We start from the raw sequence: 24,912 nt of genomic DNA, 5'->3' as shown, positions 1-24,912 counted from the left end.
GTTTGAAACTTTTTTTCTCGTTTTTTGCCTTTACTATAGCCTTACCTCGTAATGAAGTGTTTTGAAAATTCTTTGCTCATATTTATGCCTTTACTATAGCCTTACCTCTGTATGAGTGTTTAAAAAATTTTGCTCATATTTATGCCTTACTATAGCCTTACTTCCAATTGAGGTTGTTTGAATGTTTTTCGCACGTTATGCTTTTTTTTTTTGCCTTACTATAGCCTTATTTCCGTAATGAAGTGTTTGAAAAAATTTTTGCTCATATTTATGCCTTACTATAGCCTTACCGCCGTGTTGAGGTGTTTGAAATTCTTCGCCTTTTTTATGCCTTACTATAGCCTTACTTCATATTGAGGTGTTTGAATGTTTTCGCACGTTTTGCTTTTTTTTTTTTTTTTTTGCCTTACTATAACCTTACCTCCGTTTTGAAGTGTTTGAAAATTTTTTACTCATATTTATGCCTTACTATAGCCTTACCTCGTTTTGAGGTGTATGAAATTTTATCGCCAGTTTTTATGCCTTACCTTAGCCTTACTTCTATTTTGAGGTGTTTGGAAAAAAATTTCTTCCTTTTTTAGGCCTTACTCTAGCCTTACGTCTGTTTTGAGGCGTTTGAAATTTTGTTGCTCATATTTATGCCTTACTATAGCCTTACCTCCGTGTTGAGGTGTTTGAATTTCTTCGCCTTTTTTTACGCCTTACTATAGCCTTACTTCCGTTTTGAAGTGTTTGAAAAAATTTCTCCTTTTTTTCCCATTTTTATCCCTTACTATAACCTTACTTCCGTTAATAGGTGTTTGAAACTTTTTTTCTCGTTTTTATTGCCTTACTATAGCCTTACCTCCGTAATGAAGTGTTTGAACATTTTTTACTCATATTTATGCCTTACTATAGGCCTTACCTCCGTGTTGAGGTGTTTGAATTTTTTTCTCCCGTTTGTATGCCTTACTATAGCCTTACCTCTGTTATGAAGGTTTAAAAATTTTTTGCTCATATTTATGCCTTATTATAGCCTTACCTCCGTTTTAAGGTGTTTGAAATTTTATCACAGTTTTTATGCCTTACTTTAGCCTTACTTCTGTTGTGAGGTGTTTGAAATTTTTTTCTCCCGTTTTCATTGCCTTACTATAGCCTTTCTTCCGTTTTAAGTGTGTTTTGAAAAATTTTTCCCGTTTTTCTGCCTTACTATAGCCTTACTTCTGTTTTGAGGTGTTTGAATTTTTTTCTCCCGTTTTTATGCCTTATTATAGCCTTACTTCTGTTGTGAGGTGTTTGAAATTTCTCGCCTTTTTTTTTATGCCTTACTATAGCCTTACTTCCAATTTGAGGTGTTTTTGAATGTTTTTCACCGTTTTGCTTTTTTTTTTTTTTTTGCCTTACCATAGCCTTACTTTCCGTTTTGAAGTGTTTGAAAAAATTTCTCCTTTTTTTCCTTTTTTTTTGCCTTACTATAGCCTTACTTCCGTTAATAGGGTGTTGAAACTTTTTTTCTCGTTTTTTATGCCTTACTATAGCCTTACCTTCGTGTTGAGGTGTTGAAATTTTTTCTCCCTTTTTATGCCTTACTATAGCCTTAATTCTTTTGTGGGTTTGAAAATTTTTCGCTCGTATTTATGCCTTACTAAAGCCTTACCTTTGTGTTGAGGTGTTTGAAATTTTTTCTCCCGTTTCATGCCTTACTATAGCCTTTCTTCCGTTTAAGGTGTTTGAAACATTTTTCGCCCGTTATTTATGTCTTACTATAGCCTTACTTCCGTTTGAGATGTTTGAAATTTCTCCTCCTTTTTTTATGCCTTACTATAGCCTTACTTCCGATTTGAGGTATTTGAAAATTTTTCGCTCAAATTTATGCCTTAGTATAGCCTTACATTCGTGTGAGGTGTTTGAAATTTTTTTCTCCCCTTTTTATGTCTTACTATAGCCTTACTTTTGTTGTGAGGTGTTTGAAATTTTTTTCTCCGTTTTTTGCCTTACTATAGCCTTACTTCCGTTTTAAGGTGTTTGAAAAAATTTTCCCGTTTTTATGCCTTACTATAGCCTTACTTCTGTTGTGAGGTGTTTGAAATTTTTTCTCCCGTTTTCATGCCTTACTATAGCCTTTCTTCCGTTTTAAGGTGTTTGAAAAAATTTTCCCGTTTTATGCCTTTACTATAGCCTTACTTCCATTTTGAGATGTTTGAAATTCCTTCGCTTTTTTTATGCCTTACTATAGCCTTACTTCCGTAATGAAGTGTTTGAAAATTTTTTGCTCATATTTATGCCTTACTATAGCCTTACCTCCGTGTTGAGGTGTTTGAAATTTCTTCGCCTTTTTTTAAGCCTTACTATAGCCTTACCTCCAATTTGAGGTGTTTGAATGTTTTTCGCACGTTTTGCTTTCTTTTTTTTTTTTTTTGCCTTACTATAGCCTTACTTCCGTTAATAGGTGTTTGAAACTTTTTTTCTCGTTTTTATGCCTTACTTCTGTTGTGAGGTGTTTGAAATTTTTTCCCGTTTTTATGCCTTACTATAGCCTTACTTCTGTTTTGAGGTTTGTGTGAAATTTTTTCCCGTTTTTTATGCCTTACTTATAGCCTTACCTCCGTTTGAGGTGTTTGAAATTTTATCGCCGGTTTTTATTGCGTTACCTTAGCCTTACTGCTATTTTGAGGTGTTGGAATTTTTTTCTTCCTTTTTTAGGCCTTACTTTAGCCTACGTCCGTTTGAGGTGTTTGAAAATTTTTCGCCCGTTTTTTATGTCTTACTATAGCCTCTTACTTCCGTTTTGAGATGTTTGAAATTCTCTTCGCCTTTTTTAGCCTTACTATAGCCTTTCTTCCGTTTTAAGGTGTTTGAAAATTTTTCGCCCGTTTTATGTCTTACTATAGCCTTACTTCCGTTTGAGATGTTTGAAAATCTCCTCCTTTTTTCATGCCTTTACTATAGCCTTACTTCCGATTTGAGGTATTTGAAAATTTTTCGCTCATATTTATGCCTTACTATAGCCTTACCTTGTGTTGAGGTGTTTGAAATTTTTTATCCCGTTTTCATGCCTTACTATAGCCTTTCTTCCGTTTTAAGGTGTTTGAAACTTTTTTCCCGTTTTTATGCCTTACTATAGCCTTACTTCCATTTGAGATGTTTGAAATTTATTAGCATTTTTTTTATGCCTTATATAGCCTTACCTCCGTGTTGAGGGTGTTGAAATTTCTTCGCCTTTTTTAAGCCTTACTATAGCCTTACTTCCAATTGAGGTTGTTTGAATGTTTTTTGAACGTTATCCTTTTTTCTTTTTTTTTGCCTTACTATAGCCTTATTTCCGTAATAAAATGTTTGAAAATCTTTTGCTCATATTTATGCCTTACTATAGCCTTACCTCCGTGTTGAGGTGTTTGAAATTTTTTTCTCCCGTTTTTATGCCTTACTATAGCCTTACCTCCGTGTTGAGGTGTTTGAAATTTCTTCGCCTTTTTTTACGCCTTACTATAGCCTTACTTCCGTTTTGAAGTGTTTGAAAAAATTTCTCCTTTTTTTCCCATTTTTATCCCTTACTATTACCTTACTTCCGTTAATAGGTGTTTGAAACTTTTTCTCCCGTTTTTATGCCTACTATAGCCTTACCTCTGTTATGAAGAGTTTAAAAAATTTTGCTATATTTATGCCTTACTATAGCCTTACCTTCGTGTTGAGGTGTTTGAAATTTTTTCGTCTCGTATTTATGCCTTTACTATAGCCTTACCTCCGTGTTGAGGTGTTTGAAAATTTCTTCGCCTTTTTTTTACGCTCTTACTATAGCCTTACTTCCGTTTTTGAAGTGGTTGAAAAAATTTCTCCTTTTTTCCATTTTTATCCCTTACTATAAACCTTACTCCGTTAATAGGTGTTTGAAACTTTTTCTCCCGTTTTTATGCCTTACTATAGCCTTACCTCTGTTATGAAGAGTTTAAAAATTTTTGCTCATATTTATGCCTTACTATAGCCTTACCTTCCTTGTTGAGGTGTTTGAAATTTCTCTCGCCTTTTTTTATGCCTTACTATAGCCCTTACTTCCAACTTGAGGTGTTTGAATGTTTTTCGCCCGTTTTATGTCTTACTATAGCCTTACTTCTGTTTTGAGGTGTTTGAAATTTTTCAGCCCACTTTTATGCCTTACGGAAAAGCCCTTGACCACCTTGTGAATACCTTTGTCAGGATGGCCGAGTGGTCTAAGGCGCCAGACTCAAGATTCATATCTTCCTTAATAGTGGGAATTCTGGTCTCTAAATAGAGGAGTGGGTTCAAATCACACTTCTGACAATGTTTTTTTGTTGTCATACGATCTTTCTAATATTCATCAAAAAACTGGAGGAAGACGCAATGTAATAGGAATGAAAAAAACAAGTGTTTGAATTTTTTCTCCCGTATTTATGCCTTACTATAGCCTTACCTTAGTGTTGAGGTGTTTAAAATTTTTTAACTCCCCTTTTATTGCCTTATTATAGCCTTACTTCTGTTTTGAGGTGTTTGAATTTATTTCTCCCGTTTTTATGCCTTACTATAGCCTTACCTCCGTAATGAAGTGTTTGAACATTTTTTACTCATATTTATGCCTTACGATAGCCTTACCTCCGTGTTGAGGTGTTTGAATTTTTTTCTCCCGTTTTTATGCCTTACTATAGCCTTACCTCTGTTATGAAGTGTTTAAAAAAAATTTGCTCATATTTATGCCTTACTATAGCCTTACTTCGTGATGAGGTGTTGATATTTTTTCTCCCGTTTTTTTATTGCCTTACTATAGCCTTACCTCCGTGTTGAGGTGTTTGAAATTCTTCGCCTTTTTTTTACGCCTACTATAGCCTTACTTCCGTTTTAAAGTGTTTGAAAAATTTCTCTTTTTTTCCCATTTTTATCCCTGACTATAACCTTACTTCCGTTTAATAGGTATTTGAAACTTTTTTCTCGTTTTTATGCCTGACTATAGCCTTACCTCCGTAATGAAGTATTTGAAAATTTTTGCTCATATTTAAGCCTTACTATAGCCTTACTTCATATTTGAGGTGTTTGAATTTTTTTCTCCCGTTTTTATGCCTTACTATAGCCTTACCTCTGTTATGAAGTGTTTAAAAAAAATTTGCTCATATTTATGCCTTACTATAGCCTTACCTTCGTGATGAGTTGTTTGAAATTTTTTCTCCCCTTTTTATGCCTTATTATAGCCTTACTTCTGTTGTGAGGTGTTTGAAATTTTTTCGCCTTTTTTTATGCCTTACTATAGCCTTACTTCCAATTTGAGGTGTTTGAATGTTTTTCGCACGTTTTGCTTTTCTTTTTTTTTTTTGCCTTACTATAGCCTTACTTCCGTTTTGAAGTGTTTGAAAAAATTTCTCCTTTTTTTCCCATTTTTATCCCTTACTACAATCTTACTTCCGTTAATAGGTGTTTGAAACTTTTTTTCTCGTTTTATGCCTTACTATAGCCTTACCTCCGTAATGAAGAGTGTTTGAAAATTCTTTGCTCATTTATGCCTTACTATAGCCTTACCTCTGTTATGAAGTGTTTAAAAAATTTTTGCTCATATTTATGCCTTACTATAGCCTTACTTCCAATTTGAGGTGTTTGAATGTTTTTCGCACGTTATGCTTTTTTTTTTTTTTGCCTTATATAGCCTTATTTCCGTAATGAAGTGTTTGAAAAATTTTTGCTCATATTTATGCCTTACTATAGCCTTACCGCCGTGTTGAGGTGTTTGAAATTTCTTCGCTTTTTTTATGCCTTACTATAGCCTTACTTCATATTTGAGGTGTTTGAATGTTTTTCGCACGTTTTGCTTTTTTTTTTTTTTTTGCCTTACTATAACCTTACCTCCGTTTGAAGTGTTTGAAAAAATTTCTAATTTTTTCTTTTTTTTTGCCTTACTTAGCCTTACCTCCGTTTGAGGTGTATGAATTTATCGCCAGTTTTTATGCCTTACCTAGCTTACTTCTATTTTGAGGTGTTTGAAAAAATTTCTTCCTTTTTTAGGCCTTACTCTAGCCTTAGTCTGTTTGAGGCGTTTGAAATTTTGTTGCTATTTATGCCTTACTATAGCCTTACTCCGTGATGAGGTGTTTGAAATTTCTTCGCCTTTTTTTACGCCTTACTATAGCCTTACTTCGTTTTGAAGGTGTTTGAAAATGCTCCTTTTTTTCCCATTTTATCCTTACTATAACCTTACTTCCGTTAATAGGTGTTTGAAACTTTTTCTCGTTTTTATGCCCTTACTATAGCCTTACCTCCGTAATGAAGTGTTGAACATTTTTTACTCATTATTTATCCTTACTATAGCCTTACTCCGTGTTGAGGGTTGAATTTTTTTCTCCGTTTTATGCCTTACTATAGCCTTACCTGTATGAAGTGTTTAAAAATTTTTGCTCATATTTATGCCTTACTATAGCCTTACCTTGTGTTGAGGTGTTTGAAATTTCTCGTTTTTTATGCCTTACTATAGCCTTACTTCTGTTTGAGGTGTTTGAAATTTCTTCGCCATTTTTTTTTTTGCCTTATTATAGCCTTACCTCCGTTTTAAGGTGTTTGAAATTTTATCACCAGTTTTTATGCCTTACTTTAGCCTTACTTCTGTTGTGAGGTGTTTGAAATTTTTTCTCCCGTTTTCATGCCTTACTATAGCCTTTCTTCCGTTTTAAGGTGTTTGAAAAAATTTTCCCGTTTTTATGCCTTACTATAGCCTTACTTCTGTTTTGAGGTGTTTGAATTTTTTTCTCCCGTTTTTATGCCTTATTATAGCCTTACTTCTGTTGTGAGGTGTTTGAAATTTCTTCGCCTTTTTTTATGCCTTACTATAGCCTTACTTTCAATTTGAGGTGTTTGAATGTTTTTCACACGTTTTGCTTTTTTTTTTTTTTTTTTTCCTTACTATAGCCTTACTTCCGTTTTGAAGTGTTTGAAAAAATTTCTCCTTTTTTTCCTTTTTTTTTGCCTTACTATAGCCTTACTTCCGTTAATAGGTGTTTGAAACTTTTTTTCTCGTATTTATGCCTTACTATAGCCTTACCTTCGTGTTGAGGTGTTTGAAATTTTTTTCTCCCCTTTTTATGCCTTACTATAGCCTTACCTCTGTAATGAAGTGTTTGAAAATTTTTTGCTCATATTTATGCCTTACCTTCGTGTTGAGGTGTTTGAAATTTTTTTCTCCCCTTTTTATGCCTTATTATAGCCTTACTTCTGTTGTGAGGTGTTTGAAATTTTTTCTCCCGTTTTCATGCCTTACCATAGCCTTTCTTCCGTTTTAAGGTGTTTGAAAAAATTTTTCCGTTTTTATGCCTTACTATTACCTTACTTCCGTTAATAGGTGTTTGAAACTTTTTCTCTCGTTTTTATGCCTTACTATAGCATTACCTCTGTTATGAAGAGTTTAAAAAATTTTTGCTCATATTTATGCCTTACTATAGCCTTACCTTCGTGTTGAGGTGTTTGAAATTTTTTCGCTCGTATTTATGCCTTACTATAGCCTTACCTCCGTGTTGAGGTGTTTGAAATTTCTTCGCCTTTTTTTACGCCTTACTATAGCCTTACTTCCGTTTTGAAGTGTTTGAAAAAATTTCTCCTTTTTTTCCCATTTTTATCCCTTACTATAACCTTACTTCCGTTAATAGGTGTTTGAAACTTTTTCTCCCATTTTTATGCCTTACTATAGCCTTACCTCTGTTATGAAGAGTTTAAAAAATTTTTGCTCATATTTATGCCTTACTATAGCCTTACCTTCGTGTTGAGGTGTTTGAAATTTTTTCTCCCGTTTTTATGCCTTACTATAGCCTTACCTCCTTGTTGAGGTGTTTGAAATTTCTTCGCCTTTTTTTATGCCTTACTTTAGCCTTTCTTCCAATTTGAGGTGTTTGAATGTTTTTCGCCCGTTTTTATGTCTTACTATAGCCTTACTTCTGTTTTGAGGTGTTTGAAATTTTTCAGCCCAGTTTTATGCCTTACGAAAGCCTTGACACCTTGTGAATACCTTTGTCAGGATGGCTGAGTGGTCTAAGGCGCCAGACTCAAGATTCATATCTTCCTTAATAGTGGGACTTCTGGTCTCTAAATAGAGGCGTGGGTTCAAATCCCACTTCTGACAATGTTTTTTTGTTGTCATACGATCTTTCTAAATATTCATCAAAAACTGGAGGAAGACGCAAATGTAATAGGAATGAAAAAACAAGTGTTTGAAATTTTTTCTCCCGTTTTTATGCCTTACTATAGTCTTACTTCCGATTTGAGGTGTTTGAAAATTTTTCGCTCGTATTTATGCCTTACTATAGCCTTACCTTCGTGTTGAGGTGTTTGAAATTTTTTACTCCCCTTTTATTGCCTTATTATAGCCTTACTTCTGTTGTGAGGTGTTTGAAATTTTTTCTCCCGTTTTTATGCCTTACTATAGCCTTACCTCCGTAATGAAGTGTTTGAAAATTTTTTGCTCATATTTATGCCTTACTCTAGCCTTACCTCTGTGTTGAGGTGTTTGAATTTTTTTCTCCCGTTTTTATGCCTTACTATAGCCTTACCTCTGTTATGAAGTGTTTAAAAAAAATTTGCTCATATTTATGCCTTACTATAGCCTTACCTTCGTGTTGAGGTGTTTGAAATTTTTTCGCTCGTATTTATGCCTTACTATAGCCTTACCTCCGTGTTAAGGTGTTTGAAATTTCTTCGCCTTTTTTTACGCCTTACTATAGCCTTACTTCCGTTTTGAAGTGTTTGAAAAAATTTCTCCTTTTTTTCCCATTTTTATCCCTTACTATAACCTTACTTCCGTTAATAGGTGTTTGAAACTTTTTCTCCCGTTTTTATGCCTTACTATAGCCTTACCTCTGTTATGAAGAGTTTAAAAAATTTTTGCTCATATTTATGCCTTACAATAGCCTTACCTTCGTGTTGAGGTGTTTGAAATTTTTTCTCCCGTTTTTATGCCTTACTATAGCCTTACCTCCTTGTTGAGGTGTTTGAAATTTCTTCGCCTTTTTTTATGCCTTACTATAGCCTTACTTCCAATTAGAGGTGTTTGAATGTTTTTCGCCCGTTTTTATGTCTTACTATAGCCTTACTTCCGTTTTGAGGTGTTTGAAATTTCTTCACCTTTTTTTTGCATTACTATAGCCTTACTTCTGTTTTGAGGTGTTTGAATTTTTCAGCCCACTTTTATGCCTTACGAAAGCCTTGACACCTTGTGAATACCTTTGTCAGGATGGCCGAGTGGTCTAAGGCGCCAGACTCAAGATTCATATCTTCCTTAATAGTGGGACTTCTGGTCTCTAAATAGAGGCGTGGGTTCAAATCCCACTTCTGACAATGTTTTTTTGTTGTCATACGATCTTTCTAAATATTCATCAAAAACTGGAGGAAGACGCAAATGTAATAGGAATGAAAAAACAAGTGTTTGAAATTTTTTCTCCCGTTTTTATGCCTTACTATAGCCTTACTTCCGATTTGAGGTGTTTGAAAATTTTTCGCTCGTATTTATGCCTTACTATAGCCTTACCTTCGTGTTGAGGTGTTTGAAATTTTTTACTCCCCTTTTATTGCCTTATTATAGCCTTACTTCTGTTTTGAGGTGTTTGAATTTTTTTCTCCCGTTTTTATGCCTTACTATAGCCTTACCTCCGTAATGAAGTGTTTGAAAATTTTTTGCTCATATTTATGCCTTACCTTCGTGTTGAGGTGTTTGAAATTTTTTTCTCCCCTTTTTATGCCTTATTATAGCCTTACTTCTGTTGTGAGGTGTTTGAAATTTTTTCTCCCGTTTTCATGCCTTACTATAGCCTTTCTTCCGTTTTAAGGTGTTTGAAAAAGTTTTTCCGTTTTTATGCCTTACTATTACCTTACTTCCGTTAATAGGTGTTTGAAACTTTTTCTCCCGTTTTTATGCCTTACTATAGCCTTACCTCTGTTATGAAGAGTTTAAAAAATTTTTGCTCATATTTATGCCTTACTATAGCCTTACCTTCGTGTTGAGGTGTTTGAAATTTTTTCGCTCGTATTTATGCCTTACTATAGCCTTACCTCCGTGTTGAGGTGTTTGAAATTTCTTCGCCTTTTTTTACGCCTTACTATAGCCTTACTTCCGTTTTGAAGTGTTTGAAAAAATTTCTCCTTTTTTTTCCCATTTTTATCCCTTACTATAACCTTACTTCCGTTAATAGGTGTTTGAAACTTTTTCTCCCGTTTTTATGCCTTACTATAGCCTTACCTCTGTTATGAAGAGTTTAAAAAATTTTTGCTCATATTTATGCCTTACTATAGCCTTACCTTCGTGTTGAGGTGTTTGAAATTTTTTCTCCCGTTTTTATGCCTTACTATAGCCTTACCTCCTTGTTGAGGTGTTTGAAATTTCTTCGCCTTTTTTTATGCCTTACTATAGCCTTTCTTCCAATTTGAGGTGTTTGAATGTTTTTCGCCCGTTTTTATGTCTTACTATAGCCTTACTTCTGTTTTGAGGTGTTTGAAATTTTTCAGCCCACTTTTATGCCTTACGAAAGCCTTGACACCTTGTGAATACCTTTGTCAGGATGGCTGAGTGGTCTAAGGCGCCAGACTCAAGATTCATATCTTCCTTAATAGTGGGACTTCTGGTCTCTAAATAGAGGCGTGGGTTCAAATCCCACTTCTGACAATGTTTTTTTTGTTGTCATACGATCTTTCTAAATATTCATCAAAAACTGGAGGAAGACGCAAATGTAATAGGAATGAAAAAACAAGTGTTTGAAATTTTTTCTCCCGTTTTTATGCCTTACTATAGCCTTACTTCCAATTTGAGGTGTTTGAAAATTTTTCGCTCGTATTTATGCCTTACTATAGCCTTACCTTCGTGTTGAGGTGTTTGAAAATTTTTACTCCCCTTTTATTGCCTTATTATAGCCTTACTTCTGTTGTGAGGTGTTTGAAATTTTTTCTCCCATTTTTATGCCTTACTATAGCCTTACCTCCGTAATGAAGTGTTTGAAAATTTTTTGCTCATATTTATGCCTTACTCTAGCCTTACCTCCGTGTTGAGGTGTTTGAATTTTTTTCTCCCGTTTTTATGCCTTACTATAGCCTTACTTCCGTTTTGAAGTGTTTGAAAAAATTTCTCCTTTTTTTCCCATTTTTATCCCTTACTATAACCTTACTTCCATTAATAGGTGTTTGAAACTTTTTCTCCCGTTTTTATGCCTTACTATAGCCTTACCTCTGTTATGAAGAGTTTAAAAAATTTTTGCTCATATTTATGCCTTACTATAGCCTTACCTTCGTGTTGAGGTGTTTGAAATTTTTTCTCCCGTTTTTATGCCTTACTATAGCCTTACCTCCTTGTTGAGGTGTTTGAAATTTCTTCGCCTTTTTTTATGCCTTACTATAGCCTTACTTCCAATTTGAGGTGTTTGAATGTTTTTCGCCCGTTTTTATGTCTTACTATAGCCTTACTTCCGTTTTGAGGTGTTTGAAATTTCTTCACCTTTTTTTTGCATTACTATAGCCTTACTTCTGTTTTGAGGTGTTTGAAATTTTTCAGCCCACTTTTATGCCTTACGAAAGCCTTGACACCTTGTGAATACCTTTGTCAGGATGGCCGAGTGGTCTAAGGCGCCAGACTCAAGATTCATATCTTCCTTAATAGTGGGACTTCTGGTCTCTAAATGGAGGCGTGGGTTCAAATCCCACTTCTGACAATGTTTTTTTGTTGTCATACGATCTTTCTAAATATTCATCAAAAACTGGAGGAAGACGCAAATGTAATAGGAATGAAAAAACAAGTGTTTGAAATTTTTTCTCCCGTTTTTATGCCTTACTATAGCCTTACTTCCGATTTGAGGTGTTTGAAAATTTTTCGCTCGTATTTATGCCTTACTATAGCCTTACCTTCGTGTTGAGGTGTTTAAAATTTTTTACTCCCCTTTTATTGCCTTATTATAGCCTTACTTCTGTTTTGAGGTGTTTGAATTTTTTTCTCCCGTTTTTATGCCTTACTATAGCCTTACCTCCGTAATGAAGTGTTTGAAAATTTTTTGCTCATATTTATGCCTTACTCTAGCCTTACCTCCGTGTTGAGGTGTTTGAATTTTTTTCTCCCGTTTTTATGCCTTACTATAGCCTTACCTCTGTTATGAAGTGTTTAAAAAAAATTTGCTCATATTTATGCCTTACTATAGCCTTACCTTCGTGATGAGGTGTTTGATATTTTTTCTCCCGTTTATATGCCTTACTATAGCCTTACCTCCGTGTTGAGGTGTTTGAAATTTCTTCGCCTTTTTTTTTGCCTTACTATAGCCTTACTTCCGTTTTAAAGTGTTTGAAAAAATTTCTCTTTTTTTTCCCATTTTTATCCCTTACTATAACCTTACTTCCATTAATAGGTGTTTGAAACTTTTTTCTCGTTTTTATGCCTTACTATAGCCTTACCTCCGTAATGAAGTGTTTGAAAATTTTTTGCTCATATTTAAGCCTTACTATAGCCTTACTTCCGTGTTGAGGTGTTTGAATTTTTTTCTCCCGTTTTTATGCCTTACTATAGCCTTACCTCTGTTATGAAGTGTTTAAAAAAAATTTGCTCATATTTATGCCTTACTATAGCCTTACCTTCGTGATGAGGTGTTTGAAATTTTTTCTCCCGTTTTTATGCCTTACTATAGCCTTACTTCCAATTTGAGGTGTTTGAATGTTTTTCGCACGTTTTGCTTTTTTTTTTTTTTTTGCCTTACTATAGCCTTACCTCCGTTTTGAGGTGTTTGAAATTTTATCACCAGTTTTTATGCCTTACTTTAGCCTTACTTCTATTTTTAGGTGTTTGGAAAAATTTTTCTCCCGTTTTTAGGCCTTACTCTAGCCTTACCTCCGTTTTGAGGTGTTTGAAATTTCTTCACCTTTTTTTTGCATTACTATAACCTTACTTCTGTTTTGAGGCGTTTGAAATTTTTCAGCCCGTTTTTATGCCTTACGAAAGCCTTGACACCTTGTGAATACCTTTGTCAGGATGGCCGAGTGGTCTAAGGCGCCAGACTCAAGATTCATACCTTCCTTAATAGTGGGACTTCTGGTCTCTAAATAGAGGCGTGGGTTCAAATCCCACTTCTGACAATGTGTTTTTGTTGTCATACGATCTTTCTAAATACTCATCAAAAACTGGAGGAAGACGCAAATGTAATAGGAATGAAAAAACAAGTGTTTGAAATTTTTTCTCCCGTTTTTATGCCTTACTATAGCCTTACTTCCGTTTTAAGGTGTTTGAAAAATTTTCATTCGTATTTATGCCTTACTATAGCGTTACCTTCGTGTTGAGGTGTTTGAAATTTTTTTCTCCCCTTTTTATGCCTTACTATAACCTTACTTCTGTTGTGAGGTGTTTGAAAATTTTTCGCTCGTATTTATGCCTTACTATAGCCTTACCTTCGTGTTGAGGTGTTTGAAATTTTTTTCTCCCCTTTTTATGCCTTATTATAGCCTTACTTCTGTTGTGAGGTGTTTGAAATTTTTTCGCCTTTTTTTATGCCTTACTTATAGCCTTACTTCCAATTTGAGGTGTTTGAATGTTTTTCGCACGTTTTGCTTTTCTTTTTTTTTTTTGCCTTACTATAGCCTTACTTCCGTTTTGAAGTGTTTGAAAAAATTTCTCCTTTTTTTCCTTTTTTTTGCTTTACTATAGCCTTACTTCCCTTAATAGGTGTTTGAAACTTTTTTTCTCGTTTTTATGCCTTACTATAGCCTTACTTCTGTTGTGAGGTGTTTGAATTTTTTTTCTCCCGTTTTCATGCCTTACTATAGCCTTTCTTCCGTTTTAAGGTGTTTGAAAAATTTTTCCCGTTTTAATGCCTTACTATAGCCTTACTTCTGTTTTGAGGTGTTTGAATTTTTTTCTCCCGTTTTTATGCCTTACTATAGCCTTACTTCCGTAATGTAGTGTTTGAAATTTTGTTGCTCATATTTATGCCTTACTATAGCCTTACTTCCGTTTTGAAGTGTTTGAAAAAATTTCTCCTTTTTTTCCCATTTTGATCCCTTACTACAATCTTACTTCCGTTAATAGGTGTTTGAAACTTTTTTTTCGTTTTTATGCCTTACTATAGCCTTACCTCCGTAATGAAGTGTTTGAAAATGTTTTGCTCATATTTATGCCTTACTATAGCCTTACCTCCGTGTTGAGGTGTTTGAAATTTTTTCTCCCGTTTTTATGCCTTACTATAGCCTTACTTCCGTTTTGAGGTGTTTGAAATTTTATCACAAGTTTTTATGCCTTACCTTAGCCTTACTTCTATTTTGAGGTGTTTGGAAATTTTTTCTCCCGTTTTTATGTCTTACTCTAGCCTTACGTCCGTTTTGAGGTGTTTGAAAATTTTTCGCCTGTTTTTATGTCTTACTATAGCCTTACTTCCGTTCTGAGATGTTTGAAATTTCTTCGCCTTTTTTTTACGCCTTACTATAGCCTTACTTCCGTTTTAAAGTGTTTGAAAAAATTTCTCCTTTTTTTCCCATTTTTATCCCTTACTATAACCTTACTTCCGTTAATAGGTGTTTGAAACTTTTTTTTCGTTTTTATGCCTTACTATAGCCTTACCTCCGTAATGAAGTGTTTGAAAATGTTTTGCTCATATTTATGCCTTACTATAGCCTTACCTCCGTGTTGAGGTGTTTGAAATTTTTTCTCCCGTTTTTATGCCTTACTATAGCCTTACTTCCGTTTTGAGGTGTTTGAAATTTTATCACAAGTTTTTATGCCTTACCTTAGCCTTACTTCTATTTTGAGGTGTTTGGAAATTTTTGCTCCCGTTTTTATGTCTTACTCTAGCCTTACGTCCGTTTTGAGGTGTTTGATATTTTTTCTCCCGTTTTTATGCCTTACTATAGCCTTACCTCCGTGTTGAGGTGTTTGAAATTTCTTCGCCTTTTTTTTATGCCTTATTATAGCCTTACTTCTGTTGTGAGGTGTTTATAGCCTTACCTCCATGTTGAGGTGTTTGAAATTTCTTCGCTTTTTTTATGCCTTACTATAGCCTTACTTCCAATTTGAGGTGTTTGAATGTTTTTCGCACGTTTTGCTTTTTTTTTTTTTTTTTGCCTTACTATAGCCTTACCTCCGTTTTGAGGTGTTTGAAATTTTATCACCAGTTTTTATGCCTTACTTTAGCCTTACTTCTATTTTGAGGTGTTTGGAATTTTTTTTCTCCTGTTTTTAGGCCTTACTCTAGCCTTACGTCCGTTTTGAGGTGTTTTGAAAATTTTTCGCCCGTTTTTATGTCTTACTATAGCCTTACTTCCGTTTTGAGGTGTTTGAAATTTCTTCACCTTTTTTTTGCATTACTATAGCCTTACTTCTGTTTTGAGGTGTTTGAAAATTTTCAGCCCGTTTTTATGCCTTACTATAGCCTTGACACCTTGTGAATACCTTTGTCAGGATGGCCGAGTGGTCTAAGGCGCCAGACTCAAGATTCATACCTTCCTTAATAGTGGGACTTCTGGTCTCTAAATAGAGGCGTGGGTTCAAATCCCACTTCTGACAATGTTTTTTTGTTGTCATACGATCTTTCTAAATACTCATCAAAAACTGGAGGAAGACGCAAATGTAATAGGAATGAAAAAACAAGTGTTTGAAATGTTTTCTCCCCTTTTTATGCCTTACTATAACCTTACTTCTGTTGTGAGGTGTTTGAAAATTTTTCGTTCGTATTTATGCCCTACTATAGCCTTACCTTCGTGTTGAGGTGTTTGAAATTTTTTTCTCCCCTTTTTATGCCTTATTATAGCCTTACTTCTGTTGTGAGGTGTTTGAAATTTTTTCGCCTTTTTTTATGCCTTACAATAGCCTTACTTCCAATTTGAGGTGTTTGAACGTTTTTCGCACGTTTTGCTTTTCTTTTTTTTTTTGTCTTACTATAGCCTTATTTCCGTTTTGAAGTGTTTGAAAAAATTTCTCCTTTTTTTCCTTTTTTTTGCCTTACTATAGCCTTACTTCCCTTAATAGGTGTTTGAAACTTTTTTTCTCGTTTTTATGCCTTACTATAGCCTTACCTTCGTGTTGAGGTGTTTGAAATTTTTTTCTCCCCTTTTTATGCCTTACTATAGCCTTTCTTCCGTTTTAAGGTGTTTGAAAAAATGTTCCCGTTTTTATGCCTTACTATAGCCTTACTTCTGTTTTGAGGTGTTTGAATTTTTTTCTCCCGTTTTTATGCCTTACTATAGCCTTACTTCTGATTTGAGGTATTTGAAAATTTTTCGCTCAAATTTATGCCTTACTATAGCCTTACCTTCATGTTGAGGTGTTTGAAATTTTTTCTCCCGTTTTCATGCCTTACTATAGCCTTTCTTCCGTTTAAAGGTGTTTGAAATTTCTTCGCCTTTTTTTATGCCTTACTATAGACTTACTTCCAATTTGAGGTGGTTGAAAAAAAAATTCTCTGTTTTGCTTTTTTTTGCCTTATTATAGCCTTACCTCTGTTTTGAGGTGTTTGAAATTTTTTCGTCCGTTTTGAGGTGTTTAAAATTTTTTCGCCTTTTTTATGTCTGACTATAGCCTTACCTGCATCATTAGGTGTTTGAAATTTTTTCTCCCATTTTTATGCCTTACTATAGCCTTTCTTCCGTTTTGAGGTGTTAGAAATTTTTCCGCCCGTTTTTTTATCCCTTACTATAGCCTTTCCTCCGTTAGTAGGTGTTTGAAATTTTTTTGCTTATATTTATGCCTTTTTTTTGTTTGAAAAAAAATTTCCTGTTTTGCTTTTTTTGCCATTACTATAGCCTTACCTCGGTTTTTAGGTGCTTGAAATTTTTTCGCCTGTTTTTTTGCCTTACCATAGCCTTACTTCCGTTTTCAGGTGTTTGAAATTTTTTTGCCCATTTTCATGCCTTACCATATCTTTACCTCTGTTTCGAGGCATTTTAAATTTTTCGCCCCTTTTTTTGGCCTCACTTTAGCCTTACCTCCATTTCAAGGCGTTTGCATTTTTTAGCCCATTTTTATGCCTTACTATAGCCTTACCTCAGTTCTGAGGCATTTTTAAATTTTTTTCGCCCCTTTTCATGCCTTACGAAAACTTTACCTTTGTTTCGAGGCCGTTTAAATTTTTTCGCCCTTCTTTATGCCTTACTATAGCCTCCGTTTTGAGGCATTTGAACATTTTTCTTCCATTTTTTGGCTTTACTATAGCCTTACCTCTGGGTCGAGACTTTTGAAATTTTTTCACCCAATTTTATGCCTGACTATATAGCCTTACACCATTTGGAGGAGTTTGAAATTTTCCACCCATTTTCTGGCCGGACCATAGCCTTCCCTCCGTTTCAACATGTCGGTTTTGAACATCTTGTAAACACATTTGTCAGGATGGCCGAGTGGTCAAAGGCGTCAGACTCAAAAATCATACCTTCCTTAAAAAACTGAAAAACTGACGGAAGGCGCATTTAAATGTAATAGGAATGAAAAAAAATAAGTAAAATAGCAAAAAATATATATTAATATGTACATATGTTTAAGGATTTTCACTGCATAACATTTCAATTATTTTTGATAACAGTCATGGCCACACATGACCTTACCTCTTTACTATAGCCTTACCTCTGTTTCAAGGTGTTTAACATTTTTTAGCCCATTTTTATGCCTTACTATGGCCTTACCTCCATTTCAAGGCGTTTGACATGTTTTGCCCATTTTTATGCCTTACTATAGCCTTGTTTGTAGTGTCATATATTGTATATATTATTATCCAGTAAAAACAATCTTTACATGCCTTACCTGTTGGATTAAAAGAGAGCTGATATCCTTGCAGGAAATTAAAGAGACAAAGATGAAATAATAAAGAGTTAAAGCAAACAAATCCATTTGTGTTATTTCATTCCCTCACCCAATGAGAATTGATAAGAGAATTGGTAAGGAATCAAATCAATAAGCAGTATTGATAATGAAATCAGAGTCTCTAAATTCGTATCAAAGTACATTTAACAGTCAAACAAACAAAATGTATAGTTTTTATTTTTTTATTTAATTAATAACTATACTTTCTAACTCTTTACTATAGACTGTTATCTGTAGTGCTTTAAAAATAACAAGCACATGGTATGATGGGTTTTTTTTTTTTTTCAACCATCAACCATCACTAAAAGTAGACTAAATTATGCTATCCATAAACTTCTACACCTGCTTAGCTTGTTCAGAGTCGGAGGGCACTGGAGATTATCCTGGTTTAGTCAGGGCAAAGGCCAGCCCAAAAAACAACAACAACAACCACACACACACATGCACGCACACAGTCAGTCTACTATGTTAATCAACCTACATTACAGGATCTGAAGATTACCCTTTTGTCCTAACTAAAAGGAAACATGCAATCTCCACACTCAAACACCAGGGATTAACCACTGAGGGTATGACCTTTTAGTTGTAAAGCAACAATACTACCCACAATACCACAGAGCAAGACCTAAATGCATCAAATGAGATTAAATTAGATATGATGTCACGAGGAAAGACTGTGGGCCCTTTTATTGACATCAGAGAATATGAGAATCACAGCAAATGCTGGTTTTTAATTGTCTATAAACTGTGGCCAAAATCTACCACTGCACATATTATATTATACACTTATGATATATTATATTGTAAATTAACCAGAAACATTGACGTGTTAACAATATTTGCTTTACACTTTGATTGTTATGTCACTGTATATATTCCCATTATCTTTAAGCAGGTGCGTTTAGGGTAACGTTAAAAAAAACAAGTAGGAAAACCACAAATCCCCATACAACCAAATACATACATTAACCAAACATTAAAGCTGATCAGCTGTTCCCAAAGAACTCATCCATTAAACATTGAAACTATCTATTTTTAAATATATAATATACATGATATATATATTTATATATATATATTTTTTTTTTAATAAAACATACGTTGACAACCTATCAACAATATTTGCTTTACACTGTGATTCTTAGCAATGTGTGCCATGCTATCTATCTGTTGCTCAATTTGATGATCTTTGTGTATGTTAAAAAATCTGAGCATAAAAGAAGAACAAATGTCAGATTAAGGGGTTAAAAAACTGATGTCATTATTGCCTATCATTTATGTTTCTAGTGTCATCCAATCCCAAAAAATTCATATCCATTTGTTTTTATAGCATGAACTTTCTTTAAGGATGGTGAAGGATTTACTCAAATTTTTTTGCAGATGCCATATCATTTGCAATAATTATATTATATACATGTTCCAAGCACTTCCAGGAATGATGATACTTTGCAAAGATGCTGTTTACCCAAAAGGCAGTAAGAACTTTGATATGTTTTCATCGTACCGCACTTCTGCCCACTTCTACGTGAAAAATGACTCCCATTTCTTCCTCAGAGCATTCCTTACATTCTTACGCTGCATAAATTCAGTCTATGTTGACATGATTGTCCTTAAAGCATTGCCAAGTATCGTAGTTCAACCAGAACCACATGACTCATTAAAAAATTGGCCTTATTGAAGCATAGTTCTTCTCACAGGTGATAACAAGTCCCAAAAAAAAAAAAATGTGGCGTCTCTTCTAAAGTGCAATGAGTCATCACCGCGGTGCTAATCGTATGAGAGACATGACATAAGAGGTTAATTTCTTCCGCTTTGTACATTTTCACTAATGCATATTAGCGAGCTCTCATTCTGACATCATGGCGTGCACAGGCTTGAATGGGATCCAAGTCGGCTGCAATTCATGGAAAACGAGGGGTGTGACCCTACGATGGCCTCCACCTGGTGTGAAGTCATGCTGGTTTTTCTTCTTTTTTTTTCTAGCGCGCCATTTGCATTTAACTGGCTGAAAATCCCACCCTACAAATGCATGTGATCCAAATACTGATTGGATTGTGCTGATTCATTCTGGGCAGCAACTCCACAGTTGTTTTTCAGCTGTTACATTAAAGAGCCACCGCCATCTTCGTGCCAATACAAATGACTAAGAAAAGGCGCATTTTTTTTAATTGTAGTTTTGTTGTCACGTTGTGTGTTTTGTTTGGTTTTGTTTTGTTTTTTGCTGTAATTCGGTGTGTTGTTGTTGTTGTTGTTGTATTGCATGTTTTTGGGTTATTTAATATCTTGTGCAGTTATTTTGGGGCTGCACCAAATTGTTGCACATGTCTGAATGCACTTATTTCTACATCAAGGCTTCAAAATAAACTTCCCTATTTTGTCTTTGTATTCATAATCACATAATTATTATTACAAAATAATATATTTGTGAACCTCATATTAGAAATCATTACGCTTAAGATCTTTGATTTATGGTCCTAAATATTTACAACAGTGTTGCCTAGTGCTCCTGACAAAACAAGGTGATTATACCATCACGGTGACTATTTCAATCCCTTTATAACTCCGACGCCTGAAGCGTATGATAAACCCCAACAGACACGGAAAGACACAACTCAAAGAAAACAGATATGTCGCAACATGTTTGTGCTGAACGCTTTTCAATATTCTTTCAATGGAGTGACGTGCTATTGGGGAAATCTCTGTGGATGAGGAATTTAAACCACAACAAAGCTGCGCGTAACACTTAAAAACCAACATTTGCTGGTTTTAGTGGTAACTAAAGGTCAGGACGAGCAAATATATAGGAATAATCTATGTGAGTAAAAAAAACAGTAACTTTTAGAGGATGACGGATTGAAAGAAAATATAGATAATTTATCATTGACCAGAACGAATAAAGACATTGTCGTAACACAGGGAGTAAATGTGTGTGGAGGCACCTTCTGAAGCACTTTGTAACCACATGTTCAGTACACGGGCAATAGATTGGATGATATTGCAGAGCAGTTTCATCTTGCTGACAGGAGGGTGAAATGTGGGGTGGGCACTTCACACCCACTCCTTATGAGAAGCACAGTTCAGGTGACCCTGAGTCAAAAATGTATCAGAGAATTCTTTCGTTTATTTATCAGAGGTAATGAAGAATCCAACACAACATGTGGAATTAATTTAATACCTCCTAGAAGTGATAGTTGGTGGTGCCACCCTGTTACGTCAAGTGATTAACCAGTTTTAATCGATCGTTCTTCAGGTCTTGTCTGATTTAAGTCTAGTGGCCCTCAACTGAAGAGGCTCTAGACAATCCACTCATAGAATGTACATGTCAAATTACAGCTTGATTCAACAAGCATTAATGAGGAGTAGTCATTTGAAAAATGGGGCCCCCTGGGGTCCCTGTGGCACATACGGAGTAATGGGCCCTATTCATATATTAGTATGTGTCAATGATTCGGTACCACTAACTGTCGCAATATTTGACTAACAAATAAATTAGAAAACTACCTTAATAGAAATTGCCTAAAAAGGACCCCTAATCAAATTGTGCGAGGCATAATCGTAATCTACGTTGAATTACCTTTGAAATGATATTTCACACGACCATGTTCCCATAAATTTGGAAATTTCCAGAAATGGAGGGTGGGCCCCCGGGCCCCATTTCAAAAAAAGGTCTCCGAGCGTCTAATCATATTCATTCATAGACAGTTCATACCAAACTGCATTCCTATCTAACGAGAACTAACAGAGGAATAGTCTTTTAAAAAATGGGGTCCCCGGGGTCCCTCTGGTGTCCCCGTGACATGTGCGGGGTAATGGGGCCCATTTACATGTCGGTATGTGCCAATGATTTGGTATCACCAACCGTCCTAATATTTGACTTGCAAATAAATGAGAAATTGACTTTTGTTTTATTTTTCTTTTGGGGCCCTCCTGGGCCCCAAATCAAAAATTGGGCTCCGAGCGTCAATGCGTACACATCCATAGATTATACCTACCAAATTTCAGCCCGATCCGTTCACAAATAACAGAGAAGTAGCGATTTTAACTAGTGTACACAACAAGAAGAACAACAACAAGAAAGAAGAACAAAGTGAATGGCGTTTTGAGTCCGGTAGCCCGGCCTAAAAAAATACTTAAAATAATTAAAACTGCTCAACCACATCGGTCACATTTTAAAAATGTTGTCTGTATTTTCGTTAATCCTCTGATAGGGATTTAGTCACAAATTTAGAAGATAGAAATTGCTGCTCAAAAGTATGACTCGACCAATAACAAACAAGTTGTTGACAAATGTGACTTGAACTTCATAAAAGTTTTGTGTATTGCATTGTGGGGTTTTGAGTCCTATAGAAGAATCGTAAAGACAGCGCAGAAGCAGAAAAAAATTCTTTAAGAAGTGTTTTTACTTCATTCGTCCAGTGATTTCTTGTGTTTTTTTGACAGACAAGTGCACAGTGTACGTTTTAGGACATCCTAAGGTCTCAGAGTGAGATATCAGGTATCATTAAAACATCTGTCATTTATCACGCCAAACGGACTCGTCTTAGCAAAACCTCCGTCAGGTGAAATGGCCTCACCTCTCAAACCAAACGCCATCAAATGACATGACTCAGACTTCAAAATAAAAGTCATCAGACTCAACTGCTTCAGGCCGCAGAACACAACACTGCGTTTTATTTTGAAGGGACCGGAAGTACCCATGACGAAGTAAGTGAAAAGCCGTTCTTTTCTTTAAAAAACGAAAAAAAAAAAAAATTAGCGTATTGTTTGAAAAATAAATACATAGTTAAATGAAATGTTGATATATCTTAAACTTCAAAAAAAAAAAAAAGAAAACAACTGCTTTCAACTTACTCCCATATACGAAGCAGTGGGCGTGCACTGTAGCTGTTCCCACTCAATGTCCTTGAAGCCAAAATACGGCGCATAGGGGCGCTCCCATCTTGCAAATTTATTTTGTCATTTGGAGCCAGATTCTGCGCAGTTGGGTCCGGCGGGAGGAGCCCTGGTAACAAGCCCCGCCCATTCATCGCACTGCCCTGATGACTTACGCAGCCCAACTACACCAAGAACATAAGTATATTTCCCACTGGAAATTCTACCAATGGCTTGCTCAGATCACAGAGGTTAGTACATAACCATGATATATTTCAACTCAAATATCTAGTTCAATGGCGTCTCGGCTTTCCTTTACGACGTAACTGCTATTCACAAAGATGACGTAAAATCCCATTTTTCAACCTCAAAAAACTTATTTAAAACAAACTTCACAGAAAAATGAGCTCTTGAACACAATGTAGGGTGACAATAACTAATAATCACTGTAGAGTTTAGCTTTGGAAAAAAATCATGTGACGAGTATTTTTACTTTACAGTTTGACCCACATCCGATCATTGAGGAGGCGGATTTTATGACCTATACTGCAGTCAGTCAGCAGGGGGAGCTCTAAAAATAAAAGCTATACCCCACCGGGGAGCTTGTCCCATCCATTCTTTTTACAGTCTATGATCCGAAGCAACGCATATTAATGATGTCGTGTATTTCCGGTTTCTTCGAAATATAACGTAATGTTTTACGGTCTGAGGCAGTTTTATTTGAGGCCGTTTAGTTTGATGACTTTGATTTTTAAGTCCGAGGCCGTTTCATTTGACAGCGTTTGTTTTGACAAATGAGTTTGTTTGTTCTGATAAATGACAGGTAGTTCTCTGATACCTGATACCTCACTTTGTGACCTGGGGATGTCCTAAAATGTACACTGTACAAGTGAGTTGCTTTACATTATTAGTAAATCAATACTGCACAATATTGTTCTATGATAAAATTATTCACCAAAGCATTGCTATGTAGATTATATATTAGACAGAATGTTCTTGGAACCCTTTGAAGTCAGTTCCCCGACCCACTTTTGGGTCTTGACTCATGAGTTGAGAACCTGTGGTCTCGAGCTAAACAAGACCACTCTATGAGTCATTTTTTATGTATTGTTAGAATTAAAGGTGGGCAGGCAAATTGAGCTTCAAAAGACTTTTTCCCACGATTGAATCATGCAGTCTGTGCATGTAATGTACTGTATTTCCGAGCGGTGAGATTGTGTTTGTAGAGCTTAAAGTTCCTTATCTGAGCTCTCTGGCGGCATCAGTTTGCCATATGCTGGTTGTTGTTTGTTGTTTTCCGTGCTGCTCTTTTCTATTGTTACTATCCACAAACCTAATCCATAGAAGACAGATGGCTGCCACCCCTGAGCCTTGTTGCGTGGAAGCTCGACTCTCCTTCTAAAAACGCTTCTCCCGCTTTTCATTTGCTCATTGGAACGAACTTTGTAATTCAATTTTACTGACCTGACTGTGGCCTCCAATAAACCGAAACTCTACAGGAAACATCACTCAGTGGAAAGTCTGTAGATAAAAGGTCATTTTAATTATTCCTGACAGATCACAGATATTCCATTTATTGGGAGCGGTTTTATTGAGGTGTCACTGGCGCACAGGATGGAAAACCCTCCCGTCTGCGCTAAACAATAAACAAATCAACAAAGACGACGAAATTGGATGGTAAATAAATCCTGTTGTTATGTGTGGAGGAACACAGAGTCATGTTTAAGAAGCAGATGCGGAGGATTTACAACTTTCTTTACAAGCATTGCATTATTAAGTATTTGATTTCTTGCTGTTTATTAATAAACTCTAAAGTGCTTGCTAATGCCGTGAATAGGTTGGTTACGACTGCAGCTGTGGATCACGTGGAGGAGAGGGTTGTTCTGTTTTTTAGGGTGACACTAAAACCCGGAAAAATCCGAATGCATTTCCGAGACAAACCGGAAATGCACAGGCTGCAATATCACCAAGTTTATCATTTACCAGTTGTTATTGTTTTCCGGATTTTTGGAGGGGCTTTATTTACTGGTGATTAGTTCCTACTGCATATTTACAAGGTTTTAATATTATTTTATTATTGTGCATCCTGTTATGAACATATACGTAGGCTACATCTGAATGAGGTCTTCTTTTGAAGTTTATTAATAGAACTTTTTCTATTAATAAAAACAATGTTACAAAAAAATATTTAAAACATCATTAAAAAGAAGTTTTGTCTTTTTCGTGTAATTACTTGTGACCAACACTATCAGCTGGTCAGATCATGTACTGTAAATCAGTTT

General features: G+C 35.3%; 6 non-coding genes across 6 annotated transcripts; all 6 read left to right on the top strand.

Moving 5' to 3' along the window:
- The first annotated feature begins 7,973 nt into the window (after positions 1 to 7,973).
- Positions 7,974 to 8,083, top strand: trnal-caa (transfer RNA leucine (anticodon CAA)). The gene is made up of 2 exons: positions 7,974 to 8,011; positions 8,038 to 8,083. It is a non-coding gene; the product is annotated as a tRNA-Leu (tRNA).
- Positions 8,084 to 9,184: 1,101 nt separating this feature from the next.
- On the top strand, positions 9,185 to 9,294 carry trnal-caa (transfer RNA leucine (anticodon CAA)). Its single transcript has 2 exons — positions 9,185 to 9,222; positions 9,249 to 9,294. It is a non-coding gene; the product is annotated as a tRNA-Leu (tRNA).
- Positions 9,295 to 10,505: 1,211 nt separating this feature from the next.
- trnal-caa (transfer RNA leucine (anticodon CAA)) lies at positions 10,506 to 10,615 on the top strand. The gene is made up of 2 exons: positions 10,506 to 10,543; positions 10,570 to 10,615. It is a non-coding gene; the product is annotated as a tRNA-Leu (tRNA).
- A 926-nt stretch (positions 10,616 to 11,541) lies between these two features.
- On the top strand, positions 11,542 to 11,651 carry trnal-caa (transfer RNA leucine (anticodon CAA)). The gene is made up of 2 exons: positions 11,542 to 11,579; positions 11,606 to 11,651. It is a non-coding gene; the product is annotated as a tRNA-Leu (tRNA).
- A 1,295-nt stretch (positions 11,652 to 12,946) lies between these two features.
- trnal-caa (transfer RNA leucine (anticodon CAA)) lies at positions 12,947 to 13,056 on the top strand. The gene is made up of 2 exons: positions 12,947 to 12,984; positions 13,011 to 13,056. It is a non-coding gene; the product is annotated as a tRNA-Leu (tRNA).
- A 2,306-nt stretch (positions 13,057 to 15,362) lies between these two features.
- trnal-caa (transfer RNA leucine (anticodon CAA)) lies at positions 15,363 to 15,472 on the top strand. Its single transcript has 2 exons — positions 15,363 to 15,400; positions 15,427 to 15,472. It is a non-coding gene; the product is annotated as a tRNA-Leu (tRNA).
- Positions 15,473 to 24,912: the final 9,440 nt, after the last annotated feature.

Source organism: Gouania willdenowi, chromosome 17, assembly GCF_900634775.1.
Source record: "Gouania willdenowi chromosome 17, fGouWil2.1, whole genome shotgun sequence".
In the NCBI taxonomy this organism is placed as follows: Eukaryota; Metazoa; Chordata; class Actinopteri; order Blenniiformes; family Gobiesocidae; genus Gouania; species Gouania willdenowi.
This window is presented reverse-complemented; position numbering and strand designations above follow the sequence as displayed.